Here is a 27,598-nt window from a genome sequence, read left to right as displayed (position 1 = left end):
AAACCAGCAGATAACAGGAAAAAACAAACCCACTCCATGTTCCTGTTAACAACTGAGACCAACAAGGGGTGTGGAGAGACCGAGTGCTGCAGAAACACCCAAAAGTGAGACTCTGCAAGCTGCTGAGGTCAAGCACAGCTTTACATTGCATAAAGGTGGTTTAATCTTTGCAGCAAGCGTAAGTGCTTACCAGCATTTTATAAAATTATAGTGGACTGTGTCTTAATACAGTCTAATGAAATACTGTGAACACTCATCTAATCCGGACCATTTGATTTTAAGCCTAACAGTCAGCCAAACCTCTTTGAAGAGCATCTCTCTCTTAGTTTAAAAAAAAAAAAAAAAAGTGGCAGAAAGCCATGGGCTTTGAACTGCAGACAGCTCAGTGTTGGTGGAGGGCTGGAAATCTCCCCCTGCTGTAGCTCAAAAGGAGCTATCCTCTGCTCATCCCCAGCTGCCTGGGGATGCTTCTGCAGGGTTACAGAGGCTCAGTGGTCATTTCTGCAGCCCTTCCTGGAATTAGTACATCAGCTGGGAAACATCTGTCTTCTGTTCAAACCTGGGAACATGCAGACTTCTGTACAAAACAGTGAAAAAATATGCATCTATCCCATATAGCTACAGAGAAAGAAAAATAGGGTAGCCACGTCTAGACTTCCATAAAGCAGTTAACTGGACCCAAAGTATCAGCTGGCTCTCAAACAATTGGAAAAGCTATTAAAAACCTTCCAGTAAAGACCTGGCAACCATTAAAAGGCATATTGCAATAAAAAAGGTATTCAGTGCTGTGGGTTTATTTATAAAAACCAGCATCACAGCCTTTTCTGTTCACATACAACTTCACCTGCAAGATGATCTAGAAGTTTCAGGACCACCTCTCTTGTTAGAGACTGCAGTTTTTAGGAACACAATGTGGGATAATCGAACAATAAAGGGCTTCTGTTGGAAGACAAACAACAAGAGATGTGAGGTCATAGCCAGAGACGCAAAGGCCACGTTATTTACTTTGTGTGGGCTTATTGCCAAAACACACTTCACTCCCCAGATAAAACCTTTACTCATATCAAAAACACTATATTAATAACCAGTGATCTCATGCATCACAGGACTTCCAGCACATGCGTTTGCTGCAGAGCCGATGGGAATGGAGGCAGGCAGATCCCAGCTTGGTGTCCTCCCCCCAGCCCCTTGGGAAGCATCTTGCCCCCCCGTTCTCTTATGCAACCAAAAGGAGCTGTTATCTCAACAGCTTTTCTCTGACACTTGAAGTGGGAAGGAACAGACATAGGTAACAAAGTCATCTAGCCAGAAGTAAACCCAAAGAATTTCAAAATAAGACTCCAGAATAATTTGCATTCCCTTCAGATCCTCACTCTGCAGTTGCCCAGCTCTTTTAAGACTGCTGCACAGGGTAAGAAAAGCAGGCATCTGAATACAACTGCGTGGAAGAGGATTTCTGAAGTACTTTCCCTAAGTTTCATATCACCTTCTAAATAAATACTCCCCAAAGATTACATTTAAAAAAAAGCCCTATATTATCCATGTTAGACTTGGTGCTGGACGTTTCATAACGGAAAAGGGAGAGTGAAACCAGCTTCTCATCCCACTCCATATGGAATCTGGGGAGTTAGGATAAGCAGGGAAAATGCAGCAGCTTCAAATGTTATGCAAGTGCTCAAAAATCAGTAAAACATCACTGTTCAATCCTGTCTAACATAGAAAATGATGACAAATAGGAACAGGACAGCTGTCAACCATATGGTGAAATGGAAAGTTCGGGTTTTATTCTAGCGGATGCCCAGACAGCCTCCTGCTACCAGTTATTTCCCTCCTAAAACTTTACCTAGGCTTTCCAAGGGGGAACTCCAAGACTAATTCAGTATTTAATTCAAACTCCAAGTACAATAATTTTCTTTGCAAAATTCTGCGTTTTACAGCCATATGCCTGAGCAACAAGATTTCAAAGCTTTGTCTTTTGGCACCTTTATTCACAAGCAAATAATCTCATCCTTCTTCCAATAATACTACTGACCCAGGAAAACAATTGTTTTCTGCTTTGACTTGCAAATTCTAGCTTGAGAATGACCAAAGTGTGCCTACAATAGCATTCAGTAACACAAGGCTTCATGACTGAGAACTTGAAATCTTAAAGCCCTGCTGCCACTCTTCCTGACCTTGCAGACTTTTCCTGTTAAGCAGCACCACAAAAATTTGCAGAAAAAAATCAGCCTTTTCTAGAACAGCTACCATGCCATAACTATGAATTCTCCTATCAATCTTCATACCCCTTTCCTTCCTTAAAGGAAAAGTCAGTAGCTATCAATCCTAAATCACGTGCTGTTCACATTACAGCACCACAAATCCCTCTATTTCACTAACCTGTTTCATTATACCTCTATTCCAGTAATGTTTGAAAGAGATGAATGCCTTAATACATATACATTCACACAGAATAACCAACACAGGTAAGCAAGGTACGTACTTCCCAGGGAAAGAGGCAAGCAGAAAAACTCCAGCACCACCAGCAGCTGAATTTCAAAGGAAAGAGAGCACATAATAAGCAAAGGCACGAACATGCAGAAAGCAGCAACAGACTTTGACCAGGCAGATGGACAGCCTTTGGGTGGAAATTAGTCTTTGCAGTGATGTATTAAGAACCTCAAAGTTAAACACTGCAAGGCACTGACTTCCCCGGGTAGCATTCAGGCAAAAAGACCCCCAGGGAAGAAAACTGCTTCCTCTGTACAGAGGCACAATGGACTTTTTGACACCACTGCCTACTGAGGACATCTCCAGAGGGTGGGCAGACACGATGCCCACCTCTGTCACGATCAACAGCTGGGGGCCAGGCAGCACACTTTACAGTAAATGCATTTAGGAAATTACTCCCTATTTTTTCTTAAGCTCAGGATAGTTTGGGATATTAAAGTAATACTTATTTTCAACCTATTAGATGAAACACAAAATGCAGTGAATCATCCCACCGTCACCACTTATCAGGATGGCTTCTAACACTCACTTTCTTGCTGGACTGGTAACATACCAAGGTGCCAAACTGAAGCAGTTCAGAGGAACTCATGAAGATAAAGCATAAGCAGAGCGGAGAAAAAGAACAGCAGTTTAAGGTGTTTATGCCTTGTTCCAGTATTAAACATTTAAATCTTTTTCCCTGCCTTGCTAAAACTGACAAGCAGAAGCGCTCCCGCACTGCGGAGCATTGCATGGATTAGTAGTTCTACATAGATACAAAACAATGCACCCAGCATCCACAATATGCTGCTTTTTCCTCTTTTTTAAGCAGTCATCTGTGCTGTAGAACTATAAATAACACTTGAGCAGAATCACGAGTGTGCATGCACATGCATAAGCACTTAATCTTAACTTGGTTTTAAGATCATTATTTGTTAGTTTAGAGAAATAAGCATAACTAACAATAGAGAAATTCCATTTTGCTTGATTTCGCTTTGTAAATGGAAGCATTTTTCTGCAAAAAATCACCAAAACCTTCAGAACCTGGATAGGAAGAACACCTGAATAGATCACAAGAAAAAACTTCTAATGAATCAGAACATCCCATCTCCTGGTGGCAATTAGCATATGGGAAAAGTACAGCAAACAAACAAGTTGGGGGAAACATACTCCTGTACCTTACCAGCAGTCTGGAACAGGCAAAGAGAGGGAGTAATCAAAGACTGATTCACTGTTTTGTATCAAAGTAGGAGACCTGATTCACTGTTTTCTGTAAACTAGCAAAATAACACATCTGATTGATGGATTTACAGAGGAAAAGACACTTTTCACAAGCTGGTGACTCTTTTCTTTTGTAAATAGGAAGCAAGTAGACGTAACCAGCCTCCGAACTTCGTGTTCAGAACTTGCATACAGGGCTCTGGTCTCCCCCTGGCAAACAGAGCATTTGCAATACATTGACACAGCCTCTCCCCAAGGCCTTTGCACCCCAGGATTAGGCCTAACTGCCCGGCTCACTGCCCCCTGAGCAGACAGTCATGGACGTGTGGTGCCTCTCTTCAGCTGCAGCCCTGCCTGTTACTGTCTCAAAGCAAGTGCCCACTTTGCACAGATCTGTTTTAAAACAGAGGATAAGTGACAAATGAATGCACAACAGCCCTGAACTCGCAGCTAAATACAAAGTCATGCAATGATACCCACAAACCCGGAAAAGGAGCCCCTGTATAATACGATGCACTACTATGTCCAATACCAGAAATTTTTCTCTCATTAAGAAGCCCTACAAATAGGCAATTTATTTTGCCTAAATTCTGATATTCTATTAATTTAAATAATAGATTGTTAATAAGCTGGTCAATAAAAACAGATCTAAGCATTCTTAGTATAAATCTTCTTATCTATAAACATAATCATAACACATTTAAAACATGACCATTCTGCTGATGAAAAAAATCTGGCCGATAATACCCACAGCAGTTTCCTCTTGTGAAAAAACATCTTTATGCTGGTATAAGTCATTCTGACAGATATAGTAAAATAAATATTTGGAAGACAAAAAGCCCCAGCATCTATTTCTCAAGCAGTTGTAAAGAAAATAAAAATAAAAAAAAAAAAAACAACACAAAACGAACCACACAAAGCTTCAAATCCAGTTTAATGTACTTCATTGTGTGAAATTTGCAGTAGATGGCTAAAAAACAGGCAAATTATTTTATTTGACTTTCACGTATAGCATATTAGTCAGAAATACATTTCAGGAACTAAAATACTGCGTAATATGAATAGCACACATTGATGAAGGTTTTATGAGTGCAAAACAGATTATATCTTATAAACAAGATTTCTGACACACAACTCCTTTATTTTATGTTAGAACTGGAAGCAAGGTAACGCTGTAAGATTTCCAAACAAACTTTTACAGAACTCCAACCTCCTTCAATGCAAAAATCTGAATTCAGGTTTCTAATACATTTATTTTTAAGATCATCTGTACTATCCTTACCAGATGCTACTACTATGTAACTACTTCCACATAGATTTTAAAAACTTATACAACTCTTCCCTTGTAGATTCTAACATCTTTGAATCTTGTGATCTGCTCAGGAAAAAAAAGCCGCTGTTCATTCTCTAAAACACAAAAACCATGAGAAAATTACCTTGCATCAAATATAGACTCATGAAGATGTTATTTTTTTCATTTTGAAAGATTATTTCATCTTTACCAGAGAAATACTGTGACACTACCAAATGCAAAAGGGATTATTCTGAGTCCTGCTGTGGCCTGGAGAGATCCACAAAGCATGAAAGAGACTCTTGTAAAATACAAGCAGGCTCTGTCCTAATGGATCACAGAAGCAGAAGCTGTGCAAATGCACTATAACACAAGCTGAACAGACTAGTTGGGTGTTGGGGTAGAGGAAAAGAAGAATGATGTCAACAGCTTTGATTTATTTTTGCTCTGCCTGGCAACGAAATGACACTGCTGAGTGGCACCAGAAGCTCTCTACAAAAAAAAAAAAAAAAAACAGAAAGGGCTCAAGAGGAGGTAGATACCACAAAAGCAATCTCTGCACATTATTTGTGGATTGTGCACGGGCAGAAGAAAGTGAGGAGGCAATTTAAAAAGTTCCTGCATTTGCAATTAAAAGACAACTGGTAAATATGAAATTAAAACAGAATTCTCTGAGTGCCCTGAGAAGTTATACTTTTAACCAACCAATAGCTGTGGAAAGATACCCTTAAATAACTTTGTTATTGTTATTTTAAAACACAATGAGAAAGAACAAGCTTGAGGATACATTACGTGCCCCCATACAAAAAAGCGAGGCCTGGCCCTACAGGCCTGCAAAGTACCCAGGCAACAAGTTTTTAAGCCACTGAATTCAATGCTGAAAGAGGAGCTAGAGGAAACCGCAACCTTGCTGAACTTCAGGCAAGATTTCAACCTGGACTACAAACAAAAGGATGCTGACCTTAAGAGTTACAGTTTAACTTCTTTCAGGAGAGGTTAGACCATTTCAGTGCTGCTACAGTGCGTTTTTGTTTCTTTGGTTTTTGGTGAAAAGCAAGCAGTTACTTCTGTTATATCCTCAGACTGATCCTACACTAACTGATGAAATCACTTTGAAAATAAAACACCCATGGCTGAAACCCCCTAACTTTCCAGAGACCACTCTCCTCACTGCAAAGTTAAGCAGAGAGGATTACACATTTTCTTAGTGCACCCCCGAATGGGTGAAATGCAGGAAGCACAGAGCTTTAAATTGTGTTATTCTGCGTACTGGGTTCATCTTTTATCTCCCCTGTAGAGTGAAGTACCCAGCCTAAACTGGCATCTCATTCCTTCAGAGTACCCCAGGGAACGAGATGCTTTGGGGAAAGGGCTCAGGCAAGACACGACAGCAGCTCCGAGGGCTCTTCCGCTCCACCACACACAGCAAGGGACGGGGACATGTCTGGTCTCGGGATGACACAGTTTTATGTAAGTGTTCACTTTCTTGCTTCTAACTGTGCCTGTGATCCTTTAAGATATGGCTGTGCCATGCAGCTCCCTTAGGGGCAGGGACAGAGCCCTGTTTTGCCTTGTCCCCCTGGGAGAGGTACCAAGGATGCTGAGAGGAGAGGGGCTTCCAGGGGCTGCAGGTACCACAGGGCAGAGATGCCTGGGCTGGCCTCAGACGTAGCACAGCATTTCTTACAGACCTACGGGGCTACTCAGTGACTGACAGACCAGGAAACAGAGCCAGTGGGCAACAAGAAGGTTGTATACAACAAGCACAGCTCTGTTTTACTCCGTGTAGTTCCCTAGAAGTTCTCTTTTTAAAAAGCTAAATTTCTATTTCTTACTTAAATAAAACTTGGCTTGGTCAATCTTAAAATCCTTCTGGGGTCTCTCCACAGAAGGCTTAGGCCCCTCAAACCTGCGGAGGGCTCCACATACTGCTACAGCTGCCCATGGTGGTCCCTGGGGCTCGCTGCGGCCCACAGCAGCCCCACGGCCTGCAGCTGGCACGGGGCACAGCCTTCTCCTTCCAGTCACAACTGCACCAACAGCTCAGCCTCACGTTGCCCACACCTACTCTTGCCAAATCCTGTTAAGACAAGACCCGTCAATATGCTCCAGGCCCAGGTCTCCAAGCATTGTAACCCGCACAATGCAACTCGGTTTCCCCACAAGTCCCCAGACAATACGCTGGCAAGAGGAAAAGCTGCTGAGGGGACGAGGCTCTTGCACTTGCCAGAACAGGGTGTGAGGAAGATTAGCAACTTGATACAAAAACAAATGCAGATCCAGAACACCAGCAAGACAGCGAAAAGGCAAAAACAAATACTGCTCTGTTACAAGCCCTCTCCCTCAGAATAACCAGCCTTCACAGAACAATCACCTGACATCTGGAAAAGCAACATTACTAAAAGCTACCCTTATCACGGAGTTAGCACACCATGATGGTATTTTCAGTCACCACATCACACCACAATAAGTGCTGTGTTGAGAAATCGCAACTGCTGAATTCTCCTTCAATACTAGAAGAAAGCATTCACACGCACTGTTACTTAACATTATTCTTGCTGTGCATTGCTTCACCAGCATTACAACATCTCCCGCTTCCTTATGCACACCTGTAAGGGACACAGGAAAAAACATAAATATTCTATCCAGATTAAGAGCCTGTGCATCCTTCCTCTGTGATTAATAAATCATACACACATATGCATGCACACGCACAACCAAGTGGCTGACCTGGAAAACTCTTACACTTCTGGCCAAGCAGGCCTAAAGTCAATCCATTTGAAGTTAAACTACTCTGAGCTTGATCCAAAATGTGCGATGTCGGGTACATTCTGTCTGCTAGCCTAGAAAGAAATCCTTCTGTCTTTTTAGCACTCATTTCTTCCCAGTCCCCTCAAGTTCCCCAGTTCCAATATACTGTGGTGACTCAGGTACTCACTGACAGGAATTGAAATATACGTCCTCTTCTGCAACCAAGTACATTAAAAACTTGAAGAAAACTTGTGGAAGTATACATGTATTAATTCATCAATCAGAAGATTGTTATTGTGATTCAAAACATCAGAACATGAAAAGATGCAACTGGAAAATGGGTGAAATGCCATGGCTGTGACACATTGTTCCTTGGGAGAAGTAATCTCATCCCAGAGCTCACATCTGTGACAACTCCCAGGAGTTAACAGCAACTGATTAACATCACTTGGCTCTTGGTAGAGCTGAGAACTGTGCCATACTGAAAAATTTTCCCACGTATGCATTTGTTCCAGCTCTCTTCATTTTGCTTCCTGATTACTAAAGAAACCTACTCTTTTTTCTTGCATAAAAGTAGTTTCCTTCTGTTTATATCTGTTCAGAAGTGCAGTAAGAGTACAGTTTTCTCCATCGCACTGCTCTGACTATATTGCAGTATTCCCCCTTCCTACAGTACACCACTCCCTGCATTCACTTCTAAGGGCCTTTGCATCTAACATAATCTTGACTTCTCAATTTTTAAGAGCATGATTAAATCCTGCCCCCATATTTGATGATGCCAGCCTTCACTAGCCATTTGTTAGACTTTAAAAGCAAGTGCTTCTGTTTTGCCTCCCCCGGAGAAGATGGAAACATACCAAAAACATCTACAAAGCTATTCTGTTATCCTCCAAATCATTCCTTTCCTGCCAAGCATAGAAAAGCTCAGCAGTTAGGCAGCAGGTGTGCCAAAGCCATTGTTCATCCTGACAGCCACCACAGTCTGTTTCCTTTACTTTTCTAGCTGTTTATCATGTTTCTCTGGCCTTGCAGTGGGAACTCTCTAAGCTGGAATCAGCCTGTTCTGTTTTGTAAGGCACCTAAATCAGAGACTTGAGCCTGTAGGTGTAACTACATTACAAATGAAGACAAAACACATAAAACACTATGTCCAGAATGCTTTTCCATTAAAGCAAGAGATTCTTGAACTGAAAGTGTGTTGGGTTTTGGTGTTTTGTTTCAAGGAAAAAGCATAATTAGCGATGACAACGTTCCTAAGGCTTCTGTAACTCCCATGAAGTCCAACATGCTAGGAAGAAATACCCACTGAACTTTTTAATAATGCAGATGAATGCAAGCAGCTCCCTGATGTGCTTCAGTCTGCAAACCGTCAGATGGGCTGGCCTCTGTCCTTTCAGGCTAATTCCACATTCAGCAGCTCATCACGCAATGGAAATCTGACCTTGTATCAAACGCAAGCTCATGCTTGTCTTCCTGTACAATTAGCCAGAGGTGGTGATACAGCGTTCTTGCTATCTGTGGGAGGACAGGCGACTTCTGGGGATGACATTTTATATGGACAAATGAACCAGAAATCTCACTGCCACCAAAGCAGGGAGGACACTTCCCTCTCCACCACAGAGCTCATGGGCAGGCAGGCCACATCCCTGCCCTCTGGATCACAAGAGCAAATTCAGCTCAGAAAATAAGCACTTTGAGGGGGATGGGAAAAGAGGAGAAGGGCTTGCTTTATTTCCTGCAAGTTTAATGAGCTGAATTACCTTGCCAAGAAGTTGGAGCTGGGGACAAGGGAAGCGGGCAGTGTGCAGGAGCACAGGCTTCCACGCTCAGCTCCACATCAGCTCAACCCACCCAACAGAGACCTACCTCAGCAGCTACAACCCATGTCAGGCATCCTAAAACATGTGGGGGATTATAAAAAAAAGTATTCCTTCAAAAAAAGACTGGAATTTGTTTATTATAAAGAATGATGAGCAGTGGAAGTGATATATAGCTTTTTTTTCCTGTTTGCCCCACCTCCAGTGATGGATTTTAGAACTAGATTTATCATTTGGTGGAATTAAAGCCTGTTTACTCTCACCAAATGTATGAAAATGGTTTGTGTATTCTCCAAATCTACAAATTTAAACAAAGATATATTTCATGCTGAAAGATGCAGCAATGAGAAGTATGGAACAATCATGGTAGAGCTCCAGAATTCACATAATAATTAGTATTTATTTTGGAAACGAGACACTTCAACAAAAGGCAGGGAATCAGGAAAGCTGCCAAAGCAAGTCCTTACTTTCACAAATCAACACATTAAAAATAATTTTAAAAGTCCTACCTATATTTAATACCTCATTTTATTACCAATTTTCTTTCAAACAGAATTCAAGCTAACGAGTAGTGGGAAACAAAACTGCATCCATATTATGAAAAAAGCAGGCTTAAGAGCTTCTGATTAGGCATAGTTATACTATAAAATAACCACCATAGGAAACAAATTGCCAATATCCCTTCCAGTTGCCACAAACGTTAAGGTGCAAAGGGATTTTGATTGGCTTCATCTTTGCATTTATTACGGATAGTACTAGTCAGCAAAAGCTCTGGTATGATGGACCCAAGGCAACTTATGGCTTCGGGAGTGCGTTTCAGACAAGCACACTTGAGAACATACGTAAAATGTACACATAGAAACAGCATTTAGGAAGTACGGCCTGAATGTTCAAAAGCAAATTAATGGCAAACTGAAGCAACGCTACTTCTTTGCATCTCAGAAATAAGACAGTCCACGCTGAAAAGCAGCATTTTCTACTTCTCAGTAGCATATATAGATGAGCACTCCTGTGAAACTCAGATTTAATCAGAAAAAGTAGTCACAACAGTGGCGACGCTGAATTTAAACAACAGATTTCAAAATTAGGAAGACCTACCTTTAGAAGCCAGTTTCTATTGTGTAAATTCCACATCGGTATTGCAACAAAAGCTGGAGATCAGAGCAGGCTGAAAAAACTCTCAGAGGACATTCTACTGGAGAAACTGCTCTGAGTAATACTTACATGGAAAAATTATTTAAGGGAGGAGGAAAGGGCTAGAAGAGTGTGGGAGGGGACAACCTGCAGATTCAAACAATAGGAAGCTGTTAAAACAAAACATAAAAACCCAAGGGCCTCCGTCAACACAGGAAAGTCCCATTTGAAAAGCATTGCCCCCCCACTGCCACCTACCAGGCAGGCAGTTCTGCCAACAGAGATAAGACCAGAGCCTGCTTACTAACAATTCACTTTGGAAACAGGGCCATGAAAGAGGGAGGAAAGTTTTACAGCCCCCTTCATGAAAGAGATGTGGCTGGGAGGAGGCAGAGGAGACTGGGCTGTAATGGATTACTTCTATTTACAGCACCCTCTGCAAAGCAGGGCTCACCTCAACTGCATGTGACAAGCAAACTGGCAAAGTTCCTGCAAATTGTTTACTTAAACACGAAGGATGTTTTCTCATAGGAGGGGTTGATAACCAGGAGTGACATGAAACCATTGAACAGAACAAATGAGAGGACTCAAAGATTGCATCAGCTTTGTTCCCTCAGTTTAGAGCACCGTGGTTCCAATGCAAACGTTAAGTCAGTCTTTTAAAGAACAATTCTTGCAGGACAATTCCTGGAACCATCTCATGTGTTTCAGAACTAGTGATGTTAATCAAGAGGAAAAAAAAAAAAAAAAAAGGAAGCTTGTCCAGAAAATCAGCTTTCTATCCCAGAAACCTACCACAGGCTCAGTTACTTAAGCTCTGAATCAGCATTACATGATGATTCTCAAACTCTTACAGCGCAGCTCCTGGGAGACACTGATGCCATCCACATTCAGCATCCATTTCTTTTTCTGACATGGTCACATGCACAGCACAGATAAGAGGAGTTCCAGTGCATATCCAATAACAAAACAACTTAAAAGAAAACTTCAGTTATGTTACAAAAAAAAACTATGCACCCCATTGTCTTTCTGTCCTAGCACAATATAATGCTAACAAGCAGAATCAGATTGAAATATAGTAACGCCTTGGACCATACGAGGTACTGAAGATACTATCCCCACCGGGACCATTTACCTAACAGAAACAAACAATGTAAAAAGGAAGCAGTTGTAATACAATTCAGTCATTTCGCCTCAAAAACAATCGAGTCTTGCAGGATAGAATAGGCTGAGCCAAGTTTTAACTATGTCATTCCATAACGATGCAGGTTTGGTCAGATAAAAACAGGATTAAGAGCAAGAAAGGAAAAATATGTGGCAAAGCACAATACTCTAAGCAGTGTTTTATCTTATGATACTTCTGTACGCTCTCCTTACCCCCAGATTTTAGATTTGCCCACGCAAATCCCAAATCATTTTTGAAGCGTCCTAATAGTGGCACAACTGTGAACAAAACCTAGTACAATATTCAATAATCACGCTGGGCTCAAAATATGTTCTACAGTTGCGTACGTCATGTTAACTCAATAGCACTTGTTCCTCAAACAGCTTGTTTCAAATAAGCCAAAACACTTAAAAGTACAGTTTATAATATCAACACAGACCTCTTCCAGCCAGAAATCCTCGTTTTCATCACACGGGAAGAACAACTGAGCCTCCCTGGTGTCTTGCACCATTACTGGGACCTGCAGGTTTCCTTACCAAGAGTTAGCTAGTCCATCTGCTTAAGCTGTATCATGTCCAGGGCTCAGTGACCTTAAGTTGGCAAGCACCCTTGCAGAGAAAACACTGGTCTCTATGTTCCCTTCCTCCTCCTTATCCCACAGAAGGAAGCATTTGCCTATTGCTCCTCAGACACACACGGAGCACAGAGCCTCACGTGGCTCCACTGATTTCCTCGCTGAGGCAGTGTGGGCCAAAAGGCACGGCAGGAGCACCTAAATCTGTAATACCAAAGGATTTGCAGAACCAGTCCTTACAAATTTGTTTCAGCTTCAGTCTCCATCATTCCAGAACTCCATTCTCTGCTCCTCCTAAAATGTTTCAAGTGACCAGACGTACTTGAGTAACAACCAGAAGTACGGATCAAACTGAGGACTTTTTCAAACATCCACTTTTACGCCATTTTACACAGAAACTTGCAGTTACCCATATAAACAATATCCGGTTCTTCAATGTTTCAGTAACTAAAGAAAGCATGAGAAGTATTTCTAGAACCGGCCCTGCTTTCTGCTTCCGTCACACCTAAAACTCAAGCTTGACAAATCGCGCAGCAGCAAGGAACAGGTAAGGCTTTTCCTGCTAGAACAAATCCCTCTGCATCAGGCAGAAACCAGGACCTCACTCCCTACCGCCAGAGGCCAAAGAGTTGAGGCAGCAAGCAGGGTTCCACGCCCCACCAGAAGCCAAGGGACACTTCCCTCGCTGGAGTGCAAGAGCTCTGCCAAACATACCATCTAAGCATCTGACTCACTGCCACCAAACAAAGAAGGAATTCATAGCAATTACCATATTTCTGCACAGAATAGGGGAAAAAAAAAAGTGTTCCCACTCTTCCAATGTCATTTCACCTAAATTAGGACAGTACAGAAACCCTCAAACAGCTCTAGTCAAGTATAGCAGACCCTAGGGCTATTAAGACCTGATAGCAATGCTGGCAATTATGCAGTCAACCACACAGTTGCCTCAGACTGAAATAAGGCAGGAAAACGAGTGAAGATAAAGCAACAGAAACAAGCACAGTCTCTCTCCCCATTCCTTGCTTTTCTGTTTGTTTTAAAGATCAATAAGCTGAGAAGCAAACATATTTGCAGACAACCCCATCTATTAAATGTGTGTGCCTGCAGCATCCATTCACAGTTGGCAAGATAAACAGATATTGTCTAAGAAAACGACAAAAGCATATGTTAAAAAGAATATCTTTAGAAACAAGGTATAGATGACAGAGCTGCATGTGCTTTCATTTTGAATACTGAGAACAGTCCTCCTCCCAGCATCTGCAAACTCCCTGGATTTCAGCTCCCTTCTGCCACCGCAGATCACATTGCTTCCTACCAAGCAAAGACGACGCTAGCCATTCCCTTCACCCCTGAAAAATTTTCCACCACAGCACTCCCACTCGTAGAGCTTTAAATGTCAGCACATTTAGTATAGTTTAAGTAACATAAGTTTGTCTACATGGAGACATTTGTCAGGAGCGAAGGATAAGGAGTGAACTCCACACCACGCTGCAGATGCAGTTTCTGACCGGCTTCCATGAGCTGGTTCCAGAAGTTCCTGAGCACCTCTCACAGCTCTCAATCCTGGTCTCATGCCTTGCTGTTCTGCAGACGGCAGCCTGCATAGGACCACATTACCAACTGCTTCATGAGAACATCCTGGGTTAAAAATAACTAGAAAATAAAGCTCTGAAGGGGACTACTTTTATGATTTCTGTTGTTCAGAACACAGAGCAGCCCTACAGTAAGCAGCCTTCACTGACCCAACAGAGACTAGCAAACTGCCAGGGATAGAGACAGAGAAAGACGACTTAGGGCAGTTTCTCGTATCATCTTTGCTACCAGTCAAGATACCCTGGAAACGTGCTAATTTCTTGCATAGGTAGTTCACAGCATGTTTTCATGATACAGCTATGCCAACCTGACAGCTGCTACCAGGGTGGATCCATTCCCAACACGTGCCCCTTCTGATCCCCTTATGCTCAGGCTAAGCAGTACACAGAACAAATTAGTATAGAAAAAAATCGGAAAAAAACACAAGACTACTAAAGGAATGATAGTTTTTTTTTCCCTCCATCAGCTAGTTCACTCAGAATTCAGAAAACAGACATGGAAAGCATTGGCCTGCAGTCAGACTCCCTTACCCAGATAACAAAGCTGCTCCTCAATCTGCGTTCGGATGCCTGCACAGCAGTCAGTGACAGACTAAGGTGTGGTGGTTTCACGCAGTGTGGGAAACACCAGGCGGTGTCAGGCTGTTTACCTTCCCCAGCCTCACGCTCCCACTGCTTCCAGGCAGTGCACCAGCAGGGAGCCTGCTGCGAGCCACCTGCAGGGCGAGCAGCCTGGCACCAGCTGAGCAGGGAGGAGAGCACCCAGCCCAGCCCAGCCCCTTCCCGAAGCAGCCACAGCAAAGCTGCATCAGGTTAGCATCAAGCTGCTCTCCAGGAAAGATGAGTTCAGAACAACTGCTGCAAATGAGCCCCCTGGTTAACCTTTTCCAGCCTCCTTGTTATAAGCAAGCCAATGTTTTGTTGACTTCCAGGATGCATCCCCTGGAATTTTAGGAAGTCTGATTGCCCCCTTCATTGAAAAATGCAGAGGTCAAAAAGGTTAATTCAGTGAAGTGGACACAAAGCAGCGACCACCAAGAATTCTTGATTTATTTATTTGGGGTGGGAGGAGGGCTGGTTGAGGCAGGGGAGCTGGTGTTGCCGTATCAGTGGTGCATTTTTCAAGAGGAAGGAAAAAAGCCAATGAAAAATCTAACAACAGTTGAACGAACTTCAGGGCAATGTGTTCAAAAATATTAGGCAAACACATATGCTGGACTCAGCTGACCTTCTCCACGTGGCAGGACAACTGTTTCAATACTGTCTGAGGGGAAAAAAAAAAAAAGGGATGGTTTACTCTGTCAGATAGCCTTAAAGCCAAACGGAGTCACTGATAAAAACCCATATGGCTTTCTCCCTTGCCTTTTGAGCAATTCTTTTATTAAAACCAGGTTACCTAGAGCTATTAAAGTCATTTGTAAATTGCAAGATGAACAAAAAGCTTTTCTGCTGTTCCTCAGTTTTTCTGAAGAACAATCGAGCATACTATTGCTTTGGTAGTTCTCAACAAACGATCAGAAAGACTACCGTGTTATACAGAGAGTGGCTAAGGTGTGGCTGTACTTGTTATGCCCTCCACTTTCCTTCAGCCTCCCAAGCACTCATTCTGATCCTTGCACAAGCCGTTCCCATCTGGCAACACAAGCGTTCGAGTGGCCGGAGACAACCAGGTCAGGGAAAGCACTCAGTGGGTGGAAATACAGGCCCCGGCCTGTATACAGTCATATCTGTTCCTCAGTGCTCCCTACGTCACCTCACAGTATCTGTGTAGGATGCCTCAGAGAGGTAGTGCCAGCTGAATTGTTTGAGAAACTGTTGTCTGTAGTCTCAGCCAAAACTTCAGCTAGCTTTAAAAATCCACTTGGGAGCACTGAAGCGGGAAGGATTCCTTGATATGTCAAGTCCAATCCTTGGCTACCAAGAGCACTATCACTGCAACTCCTTGTCAGATGCTTACCGTTTGATTAATGAAGCTGGCCCATTTACAACTTTAAACCTAAGAACAGTCTGCGTATACTTCATATTTTCCTCTTGTCTTCTTTCTCGTGTATATGTTGAAGGCAGAGAGCTCGTCATTGAGACCAGTCTTCCTTTTGGCATATGACTCAAAAGAAAAAAAGAAATACCAGGATTACATTGCTCTGGCATTATAGCCAGAGCACCTCATTCTGAGCGAACAGACCCTGCTGGCAGATCCTTCAAATCCTTAGGTCTAGGAACTCCTACCCAGTGCTCCACAGTAATTCAAACTGCAGCACTGGGAGGTAAGGGAGGCCACAAAACAGCCACAGTTCAAAGGTTAAAGAAACACATGCAGGAACCGAAGTACCACTCCTTATGATACCGAGGAACCCCCACAAATACTACAAATAACTACATTCTTCTTGCTACTACACTCAAAAACAAATAAAAAAAAACCTCAACTGCATTACACTCTTAATCTAAGTGACTGCAAAATGCAGCGTGCTACATTTAATCCACCCTGGGTTTTGCGACTTCCACTTCAGTACATGGACCAGAGCCAAAAGAGTATTTTATTAATATCCTATCAAAAAGAGATGGTAAAAGGTCTTTTCGACAAGAAGCAACACACTAGCTCACAGATGCCTGTTAACCAAACAAACCATTTTTATTTTAACAACACACAAGCAAATCCTTTCAGTGAGCATGAGTCTATGCCACACCAAAGCCGCAGACAAGCCTCCTGTCACCTGCACAGGTGGAGCAGACAAGAATCACTGTTTTACAACCTAAAAGACATGGCACAAAATTTGTTACCTCACAGGAAAAGGAATTTCCTGTGCTGTAGATAAGACCCTGAGACACAAAAGAATTAATTTACAGTTTAACCAGGTCTGGAATGAGAAAATACCTTTCCTCACATAAAACATGCACATGGCATTGGTTCAGAGTAAATGGAGCAATAAAGCCATATCTGCTTTTCCCAGCATCAAGTTCTTAGATAAGTTTGTGACCCGAAACTGAGGCACCCAACTTTGATACACCAGGATCTCTGCAACGGTGTGGTCCTTGACTGAGGCTTGCAAAAATGTCTTATGAAAGAAGACTCTGCAAGATTGTTTCAGCACTTCCATCAACTCAAACTGATGCTTTTCAGGCTCTTATTTGACACAAAAAAGGAGATGACAGATTGGAGGTGGAAGATTCACTTTGGGAACTTACATCCGTATGACACCAAAAAAGAAAGTAAGCTCTCCAGCAAACCCTCCATGTTTGTTCCCTTTGATATTTTAGTTCTGCGGCTTTATTAGTTTACTTTTGTATCACTTATTTTAACAACAGAAAAAGAGAAGATCACAAAGACGTGGCTGCAAAGAAGGCAATCAGACTCATAAAATTTTATCTTAGATTGTTTTACATTTCCTGCCCTAATTATTTTCCTCTGTGTCTTATTTTTAGTGTCTGTCCTATAATTGAACCTTGGCAGACTGACACGCAGTCAGGATGTATGGCACAGAACTCCCCAAAGCATTCAAATCCATAACGCAATATTTGAAGGGCTGAAAACAAGTCAATGACACATACAACTCCAGGAATCACTCCAATCACTGAATAAATATTTTAAAACAAACTGTAATTTGCAACTCATAAAACTGATTCGTCTATAAAAAAATGAGCTATTATAAAGAGAGGGAGTAACAGCATTTACGTTATCTTTCTTTCCATCTTGAAATGTTTTCTATGTGTTTCATTAGAACAGCCACTATCTCTTCAATTTGTATGCACCTACAAAAGCTTCTGCAGATGCTTAAAATCCAGTGATTTTTCCAACTGCATATACAACCACACAGTTTTACTGTTTGTTTCACAGCTAGTGAAATTAAATTGGCTTGAGATGCTGAAATATCAACAAGCTTTAAAGTAACATTTTCAAGGAGGGTGGGAAATGGCTAAGGGCTTCCAGAAAAAACAATGAGCCACTTGCCAAATTTCTATGGAAAGTCACATCCATCACACTAATAGGTGCTGTAGTGAAAAAAAATATACTTAGCAGTTAAAGAGATTTTCAGGTTGAAAAGTAATTGACCAGATTTCACTCTGTAGGCTAATCCTCTCATATGTCCTGCATGACTTATTTGTTCACCTTTGCCTGGCAACCTAAATTGCATCACCTCTTCAGACTGCAAATCTGCTTCTGACAGAACACCGGTATTCTCTACATAGGTAGCGTAAAAAAATTAGTATTAAACACTAAAGCAACGTGACACTCAGAGGTTCCTCTTCCCCAGATGTGAGGAGCACACAAATCACAAGTATGCATTAATATATCCAAATAAAAAGACTCCATTGGTCTTAAACCATGACAGATTAACATGCTTAGCCCCTTAGAAAGCCCACTGTTGATACAAGTCAACTGGGACAATGTAGATCTCAGGATGAGGCCAATCTATCAGTGCAGGATGCCCACTGCAAAGAGCAATACAGAATACCAAGCAGAGTACGAACATCAGCAGCTAAATATAGACACTAAAAACATCTTCTGTTGCATACTGATTAGATTGAAACACTGTCAAGGCAGCTGCTGAAAGAAACCTGCAGGAAAGATGAATTCCTAGGTATATGGCCAAACCTAAAAATAGCAGGTATTGCAACAATTACATGTGGCCATACATTAAAGTATTTTTATTTTAATAAGGACTTGCTCCAGAATCCTGCTCTGCAGATTTAGGAACTAAGTCTGCTTTGGAATAAATTAGATGTGGTAAGAGATTGGAACCTGACCTGTGCCTTTTCAATTTAAGGCTTAAAGAGAAGTCAGACTACATTTTTAGCATAAGAATACCAGAGATACCTTCAGCTAGTCAAGAGAAAAATCTGTGAAAGCCTTGCTTCACTTTGTCACATCCTTCTGCTACATAAGACAATAAGAAGTCCTTCTGCCAGACTTATCTTCATCCAATATTTCCCCTGAGCAGATTTTTTTCTAGTATTCATTTCCAGCAATTTAAACATACCTAGTGAAAAGTGAACACGTGAGGTCAGAAATGAAAGATGTAGAGTATGAGTCTGATTAGCACAGAGATTAAATGAATCTTTAAAAAAGAGATTTCAATGTTCCTACTGCCCTTATTGAAAAAGCAAACGCCGCAACAAAGGCCATTGTCAATTCTTTGCCTTTAACCAGCAAATGCAGCTCCTGGGCGCGGGAAGATTCCTTTGGTGGGAGTTCTGCGTGAGCTTGTGCATTCCCACCTAGCTGGTGGAGGGCACAGACATCACCTCCTCCAGCAATAGCCTACCAGCTTCCCATCGGCAACGGGGGGGAGGCAGCTGTGAAACACCTTACAGCCCTCCTCGTACTCCAAACTCCTGCATCTTGGACTGCCTCCATTCAGCGAAGTACCGTGAGCTGTAGTTAAAACAGCAGCTCCACCAAGGGCAGCAGGTACGCGGCACGATTTACCACCCCGAGCAGCAGCAGCAGCAGTGAAGGCAGTGCCTGGTGTACACCTGCTAACTCAGCAACAGCTCCAACAAATAAACGTAACCGACGCGGTACGGAGGAACAGGTAGAGGTGCGGGCAGAAGGCAAAACGCGCAAATAATAAACGTTTGCAAATAATAAAGCGCGGTTGTAAGGAAAGTGGCGATACGGCAGCGAGCACGGCGCTGTAACGCCGCAGAGGAAACCCACCCAGGCTGCAGCGGACCCGCAGCCACACGGGGACCTCCCGCGCCCCGCCGCCGGCAGCCCCCGGCCGTGCTCCCGTCCCGTCCCGGTGCCTGTCCCGCACTCACCGCGGCCGCCCCGGGCCGTGCCGCCCCGCACCCACGTGCGCAGCTGCCGCCGTTTCCCGCGGCGCGCTGAGCGCGGGAGAGGCAGCGCAAGCCCCGCCTCCTGCTGCATGACGTCACCGGCGCGCACCTGACCGGCGCGGGAAGGTCGCGCCTTAAAGGGGCCGCGGGGCGGGGGGCAGGTACAGGCTCTGCGGGGTCACCCCTCGGGACGCTGCAGCACAGCCCCGCACCGAAACCCGGCTCCTTGCCAGGGAACAGGGAAGGTGCAGCGAAGAGATACACCTAGTAAGATACCCCCATGGCATTCAACTCTCTTTTTCCCCCTACAGATATTATTTGTTTTTTTTTCCCCTGACATTTTTAAGCACTTAGAGGTCTAAACATTTTTTCATGCTAATTTTTTTCTAAAAGATATGGGAATATTGGTACGTGTGGGAAATTCTAAAATAGAATTTATAGAACAGTTCATCCCTGTCTGCTAATAACAGAATTTCCCTTCCATACTAATTTCAGACTGTACATGGACAGAAGTCATATGATAATGCTCTAATTATTTTTTTAAGTAGTTAAAGCATCTGAGTTAAATAGGTATTGGTTGTAAACACCAAATGTTAAACGCTTTTACAACTAGGAGGTATCATCCTCAGCTCTCCAAGATATTACTCAAACAGTCAAGAAAGTTTCCTTAGTTGCTTTTCCATCTTTCATTCTAAGCTGAGAAACAGCACGGCACAATCAAACTGTTACATCTACACTGTAATTACAAGAAACAACACTTGTCAAAAGCTAGGCTGGTAATTTGTTAGTGCTGGTTTCAATTCAGCATCTCACTGTCTGAAATACTAGTGGCAAACAAGCAGCGAGGTTTTATTTTTAAGTATGTTTAGAAGAAGTTACCTTAATTATCAATAGCTTTCAATGTGGAATTTACACAGAACGGCCAAGGCTGGAAGGGGCCTCTGAAGATAATGTAGTCCAAAATGTATTTAAATACATTGCTGTATTTTTCACCCTCAATGAAAATACATTTTAAAATACATTTTATTCAGTTTTAAATGTCACAAAAAAAAAAAAAAAAAAAAAAAAAAAAAAAAACAAAAAAAAACACCACCACCTCAGTTGATTGTTACCCATCCTGTCTGGTGTCCTTTTGATCACCGAGCTCCCGCCCTCCCAGCCGGCTGCGCCGCTCGGGTTGGAGCCTGGAAGTCGGCTCTTCACCGCTGACAGCTCAGCTATTGTCTGCAGCGTGTTTGCAGTGCTCCTGCTTATCCAGACCATTGTGTTGCCTTCCTGTTGCTTTCCCCTAGAAGCAGCTATTAAATTAAACCAACATTACACGTATTCTAATCCAACACAGCTTTCCACTGGCAATCTTAATATTAAAATCTTAATAATTAAAATTACAGTTTGGCTCTGTTTTGCACAGCGAGATCACGACCAAATCACTACTAGATAGACCTTATTCTAATTTTATGTGAAGAACATTGATTTATTTTTTTCCCAACTGTCATCAGCCTAAATAAATTAGATGCCATTTCAGAGCGCCAGCTACGAGGTTTCTAACATAAGATGTTCCATTTACTTTTATTGCAAGGAGAGAGTTCAAACTCCATGTTACACCGAAAATGGGTGTATCTGTCTCATAGTCCATGCTTATGCACATAAAAATCCTTGCATGGAAATACTGCTGAGGGGTAACAGAACTGTAGAGGTTAGCACTGTGGTCTGTACTGCAGAAAGCAGGCAGCACTAGAAAACTCCAAGTATTTAAACAATTTGCACAGGACATACTCATTAGCCTCCATTTTTTACATCAATCAATGAATCAATCAATCACCTACAGTGTTTTCAAACAACAAATGAACTTACAACAAAAATAAGCCTAACTCATTTTGGAAGTGTATCAGCACCCTCTGCTCTACTAAGCATTGGCCCTCCTCTATTTTATTCAGAAGTCAAGTCCATTGCTTAAAAAAGAGATTTTTTTTGTGCCATCACTAAATTGCATGTTTGGATTGTAATGGTACTAACAGAGACTTCATAACACCATACTTTAACTTATGCTTACAAACAAAGCTTCTATCATGTATCTTAATGCTGTAACTCTAGAAAGAGAAAGAAAAATGCTAGGTAGTTGAAAAGAACCTCCAACAACCTAGCCCAGCATCCCAACGTGGGCAGCAGCCTGCCTGTCCCAAACAAAGAGAGATGCGAGGAACTTTAGTTGGTCAATCGTAAGTTAATAGTTACCTTCTTTTCCTTAAGTTAAGCACAGAAAGTACAACATGCTGCACCACAAACAACAAGGCAGATGGTCTGCGCTCACTTGGGAGATTTTCTAAAGCAGCAAAGCGAGGTAGAAGTCCAACTCCATGAAAAACTAAATGATTTAAGGCACCCGCATTCCAGCTCTTGAAAAGAAAGCCCTGAGTTTTCTGACCTACCTATTGCTAAAACAAACATTTCCTCCTGCTTTCAAAAGCAATAGGTGAGATGCAACATGCAATTATGCTTCTCATTTAGGTCTTCATGGTAATGTGAAAGCATGGGGTTTCCCACGTGTGTGTCCCACAGTACTCAAATGCTTAAATTATTTGTTGTCCTATCTCCAAAATACAGCTTAATGAAATAGAGGCTGGGATCCAATTAATACTGTATTTGTTCTTTCACACTGGCAAGGATTCTGAGTTCTGGAGAAGAATTTGCTCATTAAGTCCTTTTTTTTTTTTCCTTTAATAAGTGCAACATTTTTTTTCTGACCAACTAGCATTTCTGTCCATCTCATATCCTCACTGATCCACCAAAATGCACATTAAGCATGGAAACCTGCCCTTAGGTTAGGTGCCTGGGAGGCAGAAACACAGGGAACAACTTTGCCACAGCACCAACCCTTCGCTGCCGTCGCGAGCCCCTCCATTAGCCCTGTTTTTCCACCGCACACCCAGAAGCATCGGCGCTGCTTAGAGCTGCTTAATGAGGTTGCAACATCTTGCATTTTCTGTAGTATGGTATATCCTTATTATACATTCCTCCTACATAGTTGTCTCATCCTTCCAATACCAGCGGCACACACTATTGGCATTCTCAGAGACTTAAGCATTTTTTGGCTTACTTTTCAAAGATAATTTTTATCACCAAGTGTTCATCAGCAATAAACGGTGTTACCTTGCATTCCACCACAGTAATGATCACACACACTCCAAGTATCTACATCACTTCTAGATTCATACAAGCAGCTCTAAATTTTTAATTTCAAGTAAGACTTTTAAAGTAAGACTTAAAAGTAAGCTGGTTTTCATGGTTCAAAAGCATACCATTTAAATATGACCAGAGCTTGGACAAGCACAAACTTGTGAGTTTTTCCCCACATATTTGTCTGGAAATTTGAAAGCCAGTGATGAACATATTTAAATAATCAATACTAGCTATAACTTCCTTTGCAGATAACATGAACACAAACATCCAGCTTCAAAAGCGAGATATGGGAAGAAGGAAAAACATTATAGGATGTTGCAAGATGTTGGGCCCCTAAAGCTTCCCAGTCAGACACCTCCCTTGTTGTTAGGCATTAGAATGGGCTGCCCAGCGAAGTGGTTGAGTCACCATCCCTGGAGGTCTTTAAAAGACATTTAGATGTAGAGCTTAGTGATATGGTTTAGTGGAGGACTGGTTAGTGTTAGGTCAGAGGTTGGACTTGGTGATCTTGGAGGTCTCTTCCAACCTAGGTGATTCTGTGATTTAAAGGCTGCTCATCACCTCTTGTCCAGCTGTCTGAACTTCCACATTCCCACAACAGAAACATCTCAAAATGGCAACGTAGTAATAATAGCATAAATGAAAATGGCAAAAATGTAAACTGAAAGCAGTACATAGTAAGTTAGAGAAGAAACACTGAAATGATGGAATTTCCTTCATATTTACTTAAACAAAAACCTCCATTAAAGATTGCTTGAAGCTGACACAAATTCCACTCTCAGGCACAGAATTCAGGTTTGGCTTGCTATGCTGCACACAGGCTGTTGGCTTTGACTCATGCAATTGCTTATTCCTCTTTGAGGAAATAGGAACTAAAATTGCAAAGCAAGGTAATTTCCAACTGTGATGATTAAAGAAGTGTGTTCTAGGGTATAATAATGCAAATACAGACTTGAAGGATGCTAACAACACATGTTACAGCCTCAGGTAACTGAGGCTGCGCTCATTTCTCAGTGGAGAAATATACAATGGATATTGGGAAAGTTGTCATAAACAAAACAATTACCTACAGTACACTCCTCGTTTTCTTATGATAATAACACGTTGAGTCCCCAACGTGCTGGACTGACAACTGAAGTCATTATGAAAATAAGGAAGAAACAAAAACAAAAAACTATTAACTATGCCTGTCAAGGGCATAATGTAGGAATAGTGAGCTGAAAATCTTGTATGGCATACCTTGTACTTACAGAATGAGGTACCAACACAAACAAGATGAAGGCTACTGACTTGGGAGACTTTCAAAGCGTTAGACCAGCAGCAGGCAGGTTGGCTGCACTACAGCTTTCTCGGGTGCATACTGACTCAGGGTATGTCATCTCCATTTACAAAATATTTTTTTAAATCACTAATACGAAAAAATAGTCAAGAAACATCCATATCTAGGGTGCATGGGTTTTAAAATAATGTTATACACACACACACAACAGCAACACTCTGCAGTTCTCTTCCTGGGGCTTGCACCACCTCTCTCTTCCCCACTCTCATTAGTTCTGCCTTTCCTATCTGGCCCCATTTTCCAGACCTCAAATCATTTGACTACTCAGCTTCTTTTTAGCTGAAATGAATTTTCTCAAAGGGTTTGCCCAAACTAGTTGCAATACTTCAACTGAGGTCTTCTCTGAGATAAAAAGCTTATTTCCTATGTTTTACAGGCTGTACTTATTTTTAGCCCTCCTCATGTAACATTTGTCCTCTTATAATAGTAGGAATCGTGGAGAGCTGTCTTCTATTTAATTATTCCTTGCTCTATTTTTGCATATTTCGTGATTTCCATAGAATTTCAAATTGCCTCTATTTATTTCCTAAGATTTTCTCAATTTCCTCCAAACAGGTTTTGACTCGGAAACTTGTATTCTATCCATCTGTACTCCCTCCAAGTTCAGGGGGCATTTTTAGTGAAAGAATTTTGCAAGCACAATCGCTTTCTATCCTATCACCAAGGTCATTAACAAAAACACTGAAGTGAACCAGAACGAGAACAGACCCAGCAGACCGTGCTGGATCCGCATTCAATACAGCCATTTCATTCTGGCAGACGATCATTAATAACCACCCACTGGGCACAGTCATCCACATCTCGCACCTACCCTACCATACTTCCTTTCAGGACGTGTTTCTTCACTTTTTTATAAGATTATTGCATGAAACAGTGTCAGAGACCTCACAAACATTAAAATACTAATGTTTGCTCTTTTCTCGTCAATTCACGGATCTTATCATGTTACAGAAGAAAATTAAACTGGCACAACTATCTGCTCCTCCTATATTTGTGGTGGTTGTGACTCATGTTCTTGCTGTCTCTCAAAGCCTGATAATGTGTGCAAGAATTCTGCACAAGGATTTGTTCAAAACACTGAAGACAGAATAATCTATGATCTCCTGTCTCCTCCTTCCCTGCCTGCCCTGTTCATTTTCAAATCTTCCAGCATCTCAGATAACAGCTAGTGGTACTAAGGGAGCTCTGGGCACTGAGGGGGGGAAGAGGGTTCGAATTTTTGGATGTTTTTGGTGGTGGGTGGTGTGTTTTTTTTGTTTGTTTTTTAATATGTCAAAGGATGAATTTCATCAGGTACAACCTAGCAACCTACCCAAATACTAAGAAGTATGCAGAAGGCTAGCTTCAGACTTGCCATCCATCTTAAACGTCCTCTGTGCTTTTTATTTTCTCCGTGTGCTAACTGCTGTTCACTTCTGTTCCTCTTCTGCTAATGTTTTGAGAACACGTTCATGGTACATGCCTCACATTCATCTTACATGACTATGCTGCCTATCAAAAAAAATAATAATAAAAGTCACATCGGAAGCATGCATATTTAGGCAGCTAGGAACACCGAGTGGCAAGGATTGCTCACGAAGCACCAGTGCTGCAGAGCTGTCTGCAGGCAGCAAAGGCCCCACACAAAGGTTTAACAAGCAGCAGGTACTTCCAGCCCAGGTGGCAATTGCTAGTTCAAAGGCCATCCAGAGAAAGTCTGCATTAAGGCAGTGAAACTAACAGAACCAGAGCTCTGCAATCCAGAGCTGCAGCCACACCAGCCCAATTACAGGGCAGCCCAATTAGCAGACCATTTGCAGCATAGCTTGTGTCCATATAACATCCCTGTACACCTAACTAGGCTCCCACAGCCAGGCTGGATGTGCCAGTGTGGGTACTTTATTCACATACACACATACTAAAGCAAGGATTGCAAATACAAACCAGATTACAACCCGACACTGATGATACTTCAGATGCTTTGGCTGTAGCAATGTATTTATTCTGACAGCACAGTGCACAAAACCAGAGCGCCTTCAGTACATTCCTACGTTGTTACACCACTGCATTTAGAAATGTTACTTGCTGTCATTGCCCAAAATCTAACTACATAATAATAGAGTCTTATTATAGAACATGGCTATGTGGCAACTTAAGATTTAAATGTTTGATTTCATTATTTTAAAATAGCAACAAAGAGCAAGAAGAAGAAAAAGTTTAAAGACAGCAGCAGCTCTGGTGCAGCTCTGCTGATTTTTGCCAGATGACTAATACCTACATTCTCCTAAGCGTACTGTAGGGTATTTATCATGCACCCAAATTGTTTATTTCCTTTTCACAAGAGTTATACAATGATTACACAAAACAGAGAACTGTTTGTTGTCTTCTGTGTACACTAAGCACACTCAAAACCTTCTAGTTGTTCCCCTTACTGAAAAAAAAAAAAAAACACTCATACCTAGCCATACGTAACAAAATAAGTATGACAGCTTTACACAGTTGTAAATTAATAAAAATGGTTAGGATAACAAAAGCATCTCAACATTACGTAGTTCTCCTAACGGGTGCCCAAAGTTCATCTGGCACACTGTATAGTTTTGTGATAATTCATAAAACACAGAGAATCTAACAAGTTTAACATTAAAGGAAAAAGACTGAAAAAAACTACCTGTGTAGGTTAAGATGGTAATTTAGTATTTAACTTTTGAGAATTATCTCATTTATCTATTTAATAGTACAAATACTAATGCTTTTAAAGAGGACAAAGCCATTCCAGACATACTGTTTTGCCCACCACAGAAGAATGATGCTAAAACAGTGATTTATCATGACTTAACATGACACTGACCATCAGCTCAAGTGTGTGAACTGACTAATACACTTCTAGTCCAATTATGCTGAGAAGCAAAATGTGTTAGTATAAACTACTAGTGAGCTGAGCATAGATGCTCAAGGGAAGTTTTGGATAATATACTAACCAAAAACGATTTACATTGCAACTGTTCACTGATTTACAGCTAACCACATTTTGACAAATGAAGCAATGTTTTAAGGACAAGTATTCAGGCTTTCACTGATAGGATTTTAGAGGTATTTGGTGTGTTGTTTTTTTCTTTTGCGCTAGAGGCACACTAAAAAAAAAAAAAGATGAATGTATTGGAAACCAGTAGGAATGTTACAAATGAAACTGTTCTTTTTATGGATCCTGCTAGCAACATTGAACACTAATCACTGTTAGATAGCACTGTACTGGCCAATTTGCACTAGGCTGGCATTCAGTACATTTTGAAAGTGACACTAAATAACAA

The 27,598-nt window shown here is 41.7% G+C and overlaps 1 protein-coding gene across 9 annotated transcripts in view; it reads right to left on the bottom strand.

Moving 5' to 3' along the window:
* The window catches only part of USP54 (ubiquitin specific peptidase 54), a 98,951-nt gene that overhangs the window by 56,545 nt on the left and 14,808 nt on the right, over window positions 1-27,598 (bottom strand). The window contains exon 1 of one of the 9 annotated variants that reach the window (XM_068689647.1): window positions 19,775-19,906. The exons of 5 other annotated variants lie outside the window; for them this stretch is intronic. The gene's annotated coding sequence lies outside the window, so the exon portion shown is untranslated. Of the gene's footprint in view, window positions 1-10,647; window positions 10,805-14,545; window positions 14,565-19,670; window positions 19,907-27,598 lie in introns of those variants that run through there. 3 more of the 9 variants (XM_068689648.1, XM_068689650.1, XM_068689646.1) reach the window with 3 other exon arrangements.

The sequence above is a fragment of the Anas acuta genome, chromosome 7 (genome assembly GCF_963932015.1).
Source record: "Anas acuta chromosome 7, bAnaAcu1.1, whole genome shotgun sequence".
Lineage (NCBI taxonomy): Eukaryota > Metazoa > Chordata > Aves > Anseriformes > Anatidae > Anas > Anas acuta.
This window is presented reverse-complemented; position numbering and strand designations above follow the sequence as displayed.